General features: G+C 33.9%; 1 long non-coding RNA gene across 1 annotated transcript in view; it reads right to left on the bottom strand.

Moving 5' to 3' along the window:
- The window catches only part of LOC128314803 (uncharacterized), a 161,793-nt gene extending 149,945 nt beyond the window's left edge, over positions 1-11,848 (bottom strand). The window contains exons 1-2 of the long non-coding RNA XR_008296878.1: positions 11,615-11,848; positions 11,341-11,432 (exon numbers count right to left, since the gene is read on the bottom strand). This is a non-coding gene — a long non-coding RNA (uncharacterized LOC128314803). The remainder of the gene's footprint in view (positions 1-11,340; positions 11,433-11,614) is intronic.
- Between the last annotated feature and the right edge of the window lie 363 nt (positions 11,849-12,211).

The raw sequence follows: 12,211 nt of genomic DNA, 5'->3' as shown, positions 1-12,211 counted from the left end.
TTGCATATTCTTGACTCCTTTGTCAAAGATTAATTGACCTTATACTCATGGGTTTATTCCTGGGCTATTTTGTTCTATTGATCTATGTGTGCCCATACCATAGTTTTTTGATATCCAAGCTTTGTAGTATATCTTAAAATCTAGGATTGTAATACCTCTAACTTTGTTCTTTTTCAAGCTTGCTTTGGCTATTCAGCCTTTTGTGGTTCCACACAAATTTTAGGATTATTTGTTCTAGTTATGCGAAAAATGCTGTTGGTATTTTGATAGGGATTGCATTAAATCTGTAGATTGCTTTGGGTAGTATGACCATCTTAACAATATTTGTTCTCCTAATCAATGGGCATGGAATATCTTTCCAATTGTTTGTGGCAACTTAAATTTATTTCAGCAATGCTTTACAGTTTTCAGAGTACAGATCTTTCACCTCTTTGGTCAAGTGCATTTCCTCTGTGTTTTATTGTTTTTGGTACAATTATAAATGAAACTGTTTTCTTAATTTGTCTTCCTGCTACTTCATTATTAGTGTATAGAAATGCAACAGGTTTCTGTATATTGATTTTGTATCCTGAAGCCTTATTAAATTCATCTATCAGTTCTAGTAGTTTTTTTGGTGGAGTCTTTAGGGTTTTCTATATATAGTATCATGTTACCTGCAAATAGTGCAAGTTTTACTTCTTCGTTACCAATTTGGATTCTGTTTATTTTTCTTGTCTGCTTGCTGTGGGTAGGACTCCAATACTATGTTGAATAAAAACGGTGAGAGTGGACAACCTTGTCTTCTTCTTGACCTTAGGAGGTAAGTTCTCAATTTTTCATCATTAAGTATGATGCTAGCTGTGGGCTTTTCATATATGGCCTTTATTATGTTAAGGTATGTATGTTCCCTCTAAACCTACTTTGTTGAGGGTTTTTATCATGAATGGATGTTGTACTTTGTCAAATGCTTTTTCTGCATCTATTGAAATTATCATATGCTTTTATCCTTTTCCTTGTTGATGTGATATATTGCAATAATTGATTTGCAAACACTGTACCATCCCTGCACCCAAGGAATAAATCCTAATTGATAATAGTGAATGACTTTTTAATGTACTGTTAGATTTGTTAGCTAATACTTTGCTGAGAATTTTTGCATTTATGTTCCTTAGAGATACTGGCCTATAGCTCCCTTTTTTATAGTGTCTTTGTCTGGTTTGGTATCAGAGTGATACTGGCCCCATAGAATGAATTTGGAAGTTTTCCTTCCTCTTCATTCTATTCTGACATAGTTTGAGAAAAATCAGTATCAACTCTTCTTTAAATATTTGGAAGAAATCACCTGTGAAGCCATCTGGTCCCAGATTTTTATTTGTTGAGAGTTGTTTTGATTATTGCTTCAATCTCATTGCTGGTAATCTGTTCAAATTTTCTATTTTTTTCTGATTCAGTTTTGGGAGATTATGTTTCTAGGAATTTGTCCATTTATTCTACGTTATCCAATTAGTTGACATATTATTTTTCATATTCTTTTATAATCCTTTCCATTTCTGCGATGTTAGTGGTTATTTCATTCCTGATTTAAAAAAATTTTTTAATGTTTATTTCTGAGAGAGAGAGAGACAGAGCATGAGTGGGGGAGGTGTAGACAGAGAGGGAGACACAGAATCTGAAGCAGGCTCCAGGCTCTGAGCTATCAGCACTGACAGGGCTCGAACTCAGACTGTAAGATCATGACCTGAACCGAAGTCAGACACTCAACCAACTGAGCCACCCAGGTGCCCCTAATTTCTGATTTTATTCGAGTCTCGCTCTTTCTCTCTCTTTTTGGTGAATCTAGCTAAAGGTTTATCAATTTTGTTGATCTTTTCAAAGAACCAGCTCCTGGTTTCACTGACCTGTTCTATTGTTTTTTAAGGTTCTATTTTGTTTATTTCAGCTCTAATATTTATTATTTCTTTGCTTCTACTAGTTTGGGGCTTTGTTCTTTCTCTAGCTCCTTCAGGAGTAAGGTTAGGTCATTTGAGACTTTTCTTGCTTCCTGAAGTAGGCCTGTATTGTATAAATTTCCCTCTTAGAACAGCTTTTGCTGCATCTCAATGATTTTGGACACTTGTGTTTTCATTTTCATTTATCTCCATGTATTTTTTTTTTAATTTTCTCTTTGGTTTCTTGGTTGACTCATTCATTGAACCATGTTATTACACAACCATGTTTTGTGTTTTTTCCACATTTGTTTCCAGGGGTTGATTTCTAGTCTCATAGTGTTTAGTCCATTGACATTCAAAGTAAATATCAATAGGTATGTATTTATTGCCATTTTATTACTTGTTTTATGTCTTTTTGTTTGTTTCTTTGTTTTTAGTTCTTCTCTATTCCTTTCTTGCTCTCTTCTGTCACAGTGATATACTTCTTTCTTTAGTGATATACTTGGATTCCTTTCTCTTTATTTTTTGCATATATGTTACGTATTTATTTTGTGGTTACCATTAAGTTTATATATAACAACTAATGTATATAGCAGTCTATATTAAGTTGATGGTTGCTTAAGTTTGAACCTATTTTATAAGCACTAAACTTTAGTCCTCTCCCCACCACATTTTAGAAATATGGTATCATACTTTACATCTTTTTATTTTGTGAACCCTTTGACTGTTTTTTTATAGATCTACTTAATTTCACTCCTTTTGTGCTTTTCTTTCTCCTCTTTATGGTCTTTCTTTTCCACTCAGAGTTCCCTTTAACAAACAAATACATTTTTAAAATGTTAAAATTGAGAACTAGATCCGTTGACAGAGTACAGATTCTGATATAGCTTAAAGTACATATAATGATGTTTTGAAATTAAGGCAAAACTAAAGTAGTAAAAAATTCGTCATGGTTTGAGATATTAAGACATGATGTTCACATGTATATTTGGTGGTTTATATGATGCCAAAATGGATATTCACGTCTGGAGATTCTTCAAGTAATATATAAACTTTGGCTTACATTGTTGCTCTGTGAAAATTATAACTGTCCCAGATGGAAAAATGTGTTAAAGTATATATTTCCACATCTCTAAATCTGTATTTTTTCCTTCAAATGCCAAATATTTTAAGAACTTACATGTCTCACAAAGATAGAAGGTGACTTAGGGTGCTAAAGAAATAGCTAATTTATTCCATATATTCTGAATCTTCTAACAGATGAAATATTTTCAGCATATAACACTGAAATTATTATCTCCCAGATGATCAACACCTGATAATAGGTGGCTAGACACATTTCTATTTAAAACATGTAGTTCTACATTTAGATAAGGTAATATTTTTAAACTTTCATGAAATTTCCTTTTCATAGTGTATATTTATAATAAGGAATTTATGTAAACATATTAAATATCCCTATGACTGGGACTATCTTCATTTGCATATTATAATGAAATTAATTTCTAAACAAAATATTTTCCATTAGTCTTTTTAAATGCCTATTTTGCTTTACTTAAATGGTAAACATGATACAGATTAAGTTTATTTAAATTACTTAATAGTTAAACAGTTTAAGTTAAATTAAACTTATTGAATATTTATATTTAATCTCTAATTGATGGACACTGAACATTGTTGTATTTTGGATTTCTTCCCAAGTGTGTTATATAACAAGGTTTTTATTTTCTGACACAGTGATCTATATCTTAAACTTGTTATAATGTAAAATGAATATTTAAAATAAGCTATGTTCTACAAAAATGCATAATATAACCAAAGACTTATAGTATGTAGAATATCATGTTACCTAATATCAAAATTAAACCTGACATTGGAATTACAGAACTATCTAGTTCATCTCACTGCCAGTAAGAAGGATTAGGTCCAAATCAATATAAGCAATTAAGAAATTAATTTTAAAGCAAAGATATTAGGTAAGATACCTTGGCAATAGTAGTAATCTTTATATTTATTCTTTTTACTTCTTTCGCACTGAACTTGTTTGTGATATTTAAAGATGTACATTTTTGGAATGTGTGCATGTAGTTTTTTATTATAGCTAAAATTAGAGCTTTGCATTTGAAACTAAAAGGAACATTTTAGGTTATTTTTTTAAAAGGCAAATGAGATTAGATAACTAACATTAATTTGAAAAGTGATTATTATTTTCTGAAATATGTTTATTAACCATAATGGATAAGTTCATTGTATGTCTCTGTACTGATAATCTACTTACGTAACTCTCTCAATTTCTCTGTAGCTACGAATCCATCAATCTATAGTAATTAAAGTGGTAGAGCTAGTTTACCATCCTCTGTCTCTCTTATTTATTTTTTTCCACTTGTTTTTTTTAACGTTTTATTTATTTTTGAGAGAGAGAGACATGGCGTGTGAGCAGGGGAGGAGCAGAGAGAGAGACACATACAGAATCTGAAGCACACTCCAGGCTCTGAGCTGTCAGCTCTGAGCTGTCAGCACAGAGCCCTAAGAGGGGCTCGAACACACACTGCGAGATCATGATCTAGGCCAAAGTCTGACACTCAACCAACCGAGCTTCCCACCCGCCTCTGTGCCTCTCTGATTTAAACCTTTGTCAAATTTGTATACTCAAGTAGAGCATAATGTCAGTAAATATCAAAAGCAGTTATTTTCTAACATTAAAAGTTATGCAATATAAAACTCCGACCAAAGTCCTTGACATTTTTGTCTTTAATAGAGTACTATTCATGGTAGGTTAAATTAGAGTAAATAGTCCTCTAATAACATATACTCAGTTTGGTTTTAGATTTTATTTCATTTTATTTTACTTTATTTTATTTATTTATTTTTTAGAGATGACAACCAACACCTCAGAAATACAAACAGTAATAAGAGAATATTATGAGCAATTATATGCCAACAAATTGAGCAATGTGGAAGATATGGACAAATTCCTAGAGACATATAAACTACCAAAGCTGCTTTAGATTTTAAAAGCAAGCATGTCTTAGCTTTGAGAGCCTATATATATATATATATATATATATACATATATATGCATATATATGTATGTACATATACATATGTATATATATGCATATATATACATACATATATACATATATATACATACATATATACATATACATATATGTACATATACACACACATATATACATATACATATACATGCACATATATACATATACATATATATGTATATATATACATACATATATACATATACATATATATACATGTATATATGTACATGTATATATACATATATGTATATATACATGTGTATATGCATATATATACACATGTGTATATGTATATATATGTACATATACATGTATATGTATATATATGTATATATATGTACATATACATGTATATGTATATATATGTATATATATATATAAAGTTGATATTTGCTTATATTTTATGTTTGGAATATAAAGAGAGAAATTTTGCTTAAATTTGTTATCAATGACATTCTCAGTATTCCTTTGTTTTATATACAGGGAAACATTATACAAGCTTAACCTAACAGAAATAGTAGTTGATAGCTTAGTTGTAAGCCTATTTGTCACTGGCACTATATTTTTTGGATTATACATCCAATATTGAATACTTTGAGACAATGTTGAAAACTAATACTCAAAATTGATGAATGTCTCATATAATATTTCTATTCATTTGTTTATTGTTTGTTTTGTTCATCTTTATAAACTTTAAAGCAGACTTTATAAATAGTTTGTGTTGGATTATTTCATCTACTCATTTATTTTTTCAAAAAATATAGTTCTTTGCAATATGAACTATTTAGACTGAAAGGATATAGTGATGACCTAGTATTTTTATTTAAATAGAAGTCATCTCATGGAAGAAATTAATGTTTAACAACTTATAACACAGTGTGAAAAATGCTGTAACACAAATGACAAATACCTAAATTTAATAAAATGGGTCTTAAACTTATTGAAACCCATAAAAGTATGTACGACAAGAAATGTAGAGAAACTTCTGAAATACAGAACTTCTGAATACATTATATAAAATAACGTATGTAATTTATACAAAGCAATTATTTGTATAGTCGATACATTTTTAGTTAGTGTACACATTGTTACTTAGAAGACTCTCCAGAAATATTTCTTTGTCATCCATATTATTTCTAAAGGCAATTTCCAAATTTAAGATGAGTCTTGTTAGGTCGTTTTTTGCAATCCCCCACGCAAGGACCTTACAATCTTTCAGGCAGAATGTACATATATAATTTTTTAAATTTAAATTTCTGTTTTTTTAAGAACTTAAAAAGTTTTGCTTCGGGGCGCCTGAGTGGCTCGGCTCAGGTCATGATCTCAGGTCATGAGTTTGTGAGTTCAAGCCCCACATCTGGCTCTGTGCTGACAGCTTGGAACCTGAAGCCTGCTTCAGATTCTGTGTCTCCCTCTCTCTCTGTCACTTCCCTGCTTATTCCCCCCCCCCCAAGAATAAATAAATCTTAAAAAAATATTTTTTAAAGTTTTGCTCTGAAGAAGTCATCTGTTTCTGTTGTTTGTCATAGAATTCCAGTCTTTGATATTATAAGGATTGTTTGCATTTGTCATACTTAGGATCTACCAAATGCAGAGTTGGAAGATGGGAAAACCTGACAGTGTTCTGACTGCCACAAAATGCCTCAAGTTATTTCCAAATGCTTTGCATACAGGTATATTTGAATACAACTTGCCAACAATTTTTCTCTAAACTGTGTCCACTATGATAGGTAGAGAGAAAGAGGTCTAGTAAATATGAACATGAAATAGGAAATATAAACCAAAAAATCTGGATTGGAAATATAGTGCCAGTAACAAGGTCTGCAATTCCATAGCTGTCTATGAACTCACTACATAGATTATTGTGCAGGTTATGTTTGCATACCTGGTTATTCAACTCTCTGTGGCTACTAAGCACCTTTTTTTTTTAACGTTTATTTATTTTTGAGACAGAGAGAGACAGAGCATGAACAGGGGAGGGGCAGAGAGAGAGGGAGACACAGAATCCGAAACAGGCTCCAGGCTCTGAGCTGTCAGCACAGAGCCCAATGCGGGGCTCGAACTCACGGACCGTGAGATCATGACTTGAGCCAAAGTCAGACGTTTAACCGACTGAGCCACCCAGGCGCCCCCTGAGCACCTTGATAAGAAGTTCACAGGATGAAAACACTTAGTTTAGGCAGCATTTTCTACTGCCTATATTTTACCTATCCTTAATTAAACACAGGCTCAATTTTAGTTTCCCAAGTTCTAATCTACTGTCTACTTATATTCTACTTTTAAGATAAAGTATTTCAAAACATTAGTCTATAAAAGGTGGTTAAAGGTGAAAGAGGAGGTTACAAAGAGAGAAGAGACTTCCAAAATATGAGGCCTTCACCATATAAAAAAAAAAGGGGGTCATATTTTCCTCTTGTACAGCTTTTAAGAGACTGAGTTATATGTAGTTTATAAAAGGAAAATAAATGAAAAATAATTCATGAAAGTCAAAAAACTTAATCTGTATCGTGTTTTTTACTTACAAGTATCCAGAAATACTATGAAAGCTTTCTCTTTGAAGTACAGCAATACATCAAAATTAAATGTAAGTGTTAGGTTCACTTAAATACTTACACCTTACAGACCTAAGTTTCCATATTATAAATAAAATTTGAATTGCATAATATTAAGTAGAAACATTTAATTTCAAATGCTATATTTATGAACATAAATTAGGGAACATAAAGCCCATAAACATTATTTAGGTGTCTCTTACCTAGCCAGCAGATATTAATAGGTAGTAAAACATAGATAGGGCAAAAGTAAATATTCAAGCTAATTCTTTAAAAAAAAAAATTAAGCATTTCATGGAACAACTGTGTCACCCCAGAGTTTGGAATTGCCTGACATAAATACGGTGATAGCCAATCAGTTACTAAGTAATGCTGTAGGAGGAAAAGTATAATATAAAAGTATAAATTAATTCATCCAAATGTTACTTATTATTAGTTCTTTCTCATTCTTTCAATGCCATTGACTTAATTCTCTTTGTATGAGTTTCTTTCTACCAACTTATCTGATCCAATTTCATAGTTAATGCAAAATTTTTAACACATCTTCCTCAGTCCAATTCAACCAGCATTTACAGAACATTATTTATGTCATTAAGATTTCTGAGGATTTGAAAGCATAAGAATGTCACCTCCTTTAGTGAATCAATTGTAGTATAGCTGTGGAAAGAGGCAATCTAGAAGTTCAAATTTTTTGCAGTCATTACTATAATAAAGATGTACTGAAAATGATGAGAAAATAGTTCTGATGAAGTTAATGAGTTGAATATTGAAGCATAAGTAAAAACTATCAGGATAAGAGAGGACTGTAGATGAGTTTTTTGACCAGAGGGAACATTTGTGAAGGCACAGAGCTATGAAACACCTCTGATAAAACAAATACATGACATTTAAGGCAGAGTCTCAGAGGATAAGCTTAGGGAGATAGGCATTTCTTGTTGATTTGGGTTATATCTATATGAGGGGGGAACACAATGGCTATTTTAAGTAGGCCAGTGACAGGACATAGTTTGCATTTTAAACGAATCCTGCCCCAGTATATGTGATAGGTTTGATTTAAGTAAGACTTCAGGCAAGGTGACAAGTTAGGGAGTTACTGAAAGGGATAGGTATGAAACGATGAGAGCTTAAATTTGGTCCCTAGATAAACACATGGAGGCAAAGAGGCTTCCTGGAGATACATCAAGAATCTAGGATTGTTAGAGGTGCATGTTAGAAAAAGAAATTTTAAATAAGAGCTCAAGTTTTGAGATTATGTTAGTGAAAATGAGATCAACTGAGATAAGAAATATTGATAGGGAAGACTGTAAAGCAAGATGGGTATTTTGAGTTTCTGCAGCTTATGGGATATCCAATTAGAGGTACTCAATACAATACAATATACAACAATACAGTATATGATTCAGAAACTTTGTGGTCATGTTTATGTGGAATCATGCATATATATGAGATAGAGGACTGGAAGAATAACAGAAATATTACCTACATAAAAGAAGAGAGTGCAAAGAGCCATGGGTAGTTCCACCTTTGTATGTCTGAAAAAGAGAACAGGACAGAATTGTTCCCCTGGTTCTAGAGTAGCAAGTTTCAAAAAGGAGGAAGAGGGGCACCTGGGTGGCTCAGTCAGTTGAGCACCCGAATCTTGATTTCGGCTCAAGTCAAGATCCCAGGGTCATCAGGATCCTTCCTGAACGTGGAGTCTGCTTAAGATCCTCTTTCCCTCCCCCTCTCCCTCTCCCTCTTTCTCTCTGCTTCTCTCTCTCTCTCTTTCTCAAAATTAAAAAAAAAAAAAAGGAGGAAGATGTCAACAGTGTACAATGCAGCTGTGATATCTAGTAAGGTAAGAACTGAAAAATGTCAGTACGTTATGAGTGATGAACTCAGGTAGTTTCTGACTTTGAGAGCATTTCAGAGAAAAGGAGAAGCCAGGCAAAAGTGAGCTGAGGTATGGGTACAAGATAGTGAGGGAAAGATAGTAACTATGTACTAAAATAGAGCTTGGCTGGAAAGGAAGGAAGAGTAACAAGAAGAAGTAGTTCAAAACTGAGAAAGAAATTCCCCTGTTGTGTTTTTGTTGTTTATTTTGTTTTGGTCTGCCTGTTTCTCCTCCTTCCTATCTTGTGACAAATGTTCTGAGACTCTGCTCTGTTGATCATAACCAATTAGTGTTGAACATGAAACGTTTTTTTCTAATGTTTATTTTAGAAAGAGAGAGAGAGAGAGAGCAGGGGTAGGGCAGAGAGAGAGAAAAACACAGAATCCAAAGCAGGCTCCAGGCTCTGAGCTGTCAGCACAGAGCCGGACACAGGACTTGAACCCACAAACTGCAAGATCATGACCTGAACTTAACCAAATGAGCCAGCCAGGTGCCCCTGAACATGAAACATTCTCAAAATTATTCTGTCTTGAAGTCTTCTAGGAAAAAGTTATCCATTTGGAATTTAAGGGAACTTTTAGCCAGTGAACAAACAAAAAGAAAGAACCACTTTTCCTAACACTGAAGTTTTGTTATCTAGAGGACTTCAAAATATTTAAGAAGTGGTTCCAAATATTCCACTTTCAAAAGCTTCCCTCATACTTCCATTATTTTCAGGTTAAAGCCTTTTTGAGAGTTATCGCACACACACACACACAAACACACAAACAATAACACCAGAGAATATGCAAATATAGAAAGAACAATACAAAATTGAATGCAAAATGGAAAGGGAATATTTGGGAAGCATTTTAATACATTCGAGACAATGGTATTTGGAATTCCATGGAAGTATAAATACAAGAAAATATTTATGGTATAATAACTTATCCAGTTGCATCATTTCCAGACATGTACTCTCTGCCACCTGTATAATTTTGTAGTTTGAGCCCTTTTTTATTTAGACCAACTTTTCAAGAGGAATTCTACTTTGTTTGATTCATTCTACATCTATGATTTCAAATATGAGCACATTTAATCCTTAAAGGAATCATATGATGAGGACAATAGCTTAAGAAACTATATTGTACTTTCATATTTACTATATTTTATAAAAACCAGTAAAAGTATGCCAAAACAAAACCACTACGGAAAGAATTTGGTTACAAACAGAAAAAAAAATGTATATGTATTTGAGCTTTTGACTTCCTATTTTCATATTTTCTGCTGGAATAATTATGGACTGATCTATGACAAGTTTATTCATTTCAGCATTAATTGTGAAAGTTTTTTTAAAAACAAGAGAGAAAAAAGAAACCTGAAGGTAGCTGCTAATATAAACTATGAAACATTCATACTACAGAGTATATTAAGCTGTAAGCAGAATGAAAAAAATCTCTATATACTGCCAAGGAGTGATCTCCAGAATATATTGAGTGAAGATAACACTGTAGTGAAACATGTATGTTTTCACTGCTTATCAAAGAAAAGGGGTGGAGGGCTGATTTGAATATACATATATATGTAGATATACACACATATATATATATACATGCACAGGCACACACATACACACTAATGCACACACACATACTATGAATATATGTATAAATATATTTTCTTATATTTAAGCATGGAAGGAAAAACTACACATTTTAAAATATTTACCAATGGGTGTGGGAGGGAGAGGGAGGAAACCAGGTGTAGCATATTGGGATGACACCCAGATTTCGCTGCATATATTTTGTTTTGTAACTGACTTTAGAACCATATAAATACTTTTGCATAATTATAAAATAAAATTTTAGAAAAGGCAATTCTTTAAAAAAGGCAATTCTTGAAATTTTAACGTCCTCTCTCAACCAGATACCATAGATGGAAAAGACTTTGAAAGGAAGTCTCACCCTTTGCTGTTTTCCGCCAGTTTCCCAGGACCCTGTGCGCAAGCTCTGGAGTGCTGCGGTGTCCCAGCAGGCCTCTTCCGGGTCACCAGAAACTGTGGAAAAGGTAAAATAATTTTTCCTCTGTAATGGATGCTTGGCCGACACCCCTTTTAAGGCGTCTTGTAAATGGATAAGCGTATCTAGGTTCAAAGTTCACCACTGTGGCCACTATAATTCAAGATTGTCTTTCCTAAGTTTGACCTATTTTTTCAGACGAAAAACAAATTTTACTTACGTGAGGCCTCACACTGGACCCAGTCCAGATTAGTCAGACCCAGTCGCTTCCCCAACTCGGTCCAGGCTCCAACTTAGACCCATTCAATCCCCAGAGGCAGTTTGGGTTTTAAGCCAGACCCAGTCCCTTCTCTGAACCGGTTAAGTTCCAAGTTGGACCCAGTCCGTCCCCGGATCCACTCCGGGCTCTAAGGAGGACCCAGTCCGTTCCCGGACGCGGTCCGGAATCTAAGCGGGAACCACTTGGTCCTCGGACCCAGTCCGTCCCTGGAACCAGTCCGGGTTCTAATTGGGAACCAGTCCATTCCCGGACGTAGTCCGGGATCTAAGCAGGAAGCGCTCCGTCCTCAGAACCAGTCTGGCGTCCGAGTCAGACCCAGTCGGACCCCAGACCCAGTCCGACTTCAGACGCAGTCCTGGACCCAGACCAGGCTCCGAGTCGTAACCAGTCTGTTCCCTGAGCCAGTCTGGATTCTCAGTTGGAACCACTACAACTCCAGCAGGTTTCCAGAACCGGTCTGGAAAAAGAAAGTCTGAAAGTTCATAGCAAAAGCTGTGGAGCCAGGATCTGAAAAGGACTTTTCCACCACGTTCAGAG

This window comes from Acinonyx jubatus, chromosome A2 (assembly GCF_027475565.1).
Source record: "Acinonyx jubatus isolate Ajub_Pintada_27869175 chromosome A2, VMU_Ajub_asm_v1.0, whole genome shotgun sequence".
In the NCBI taxonomy this organism is placed as follows: Eukaryota; Metazoa; Chordata; class Mammalia; order Carnivora; family Felidae; genus Acinonyx; species Acinonyx jubatus.
Note: the sequence above shows the minus strand (reverse complement) of the source record. Positions and strands in the feature narration are given on the sequence as shown.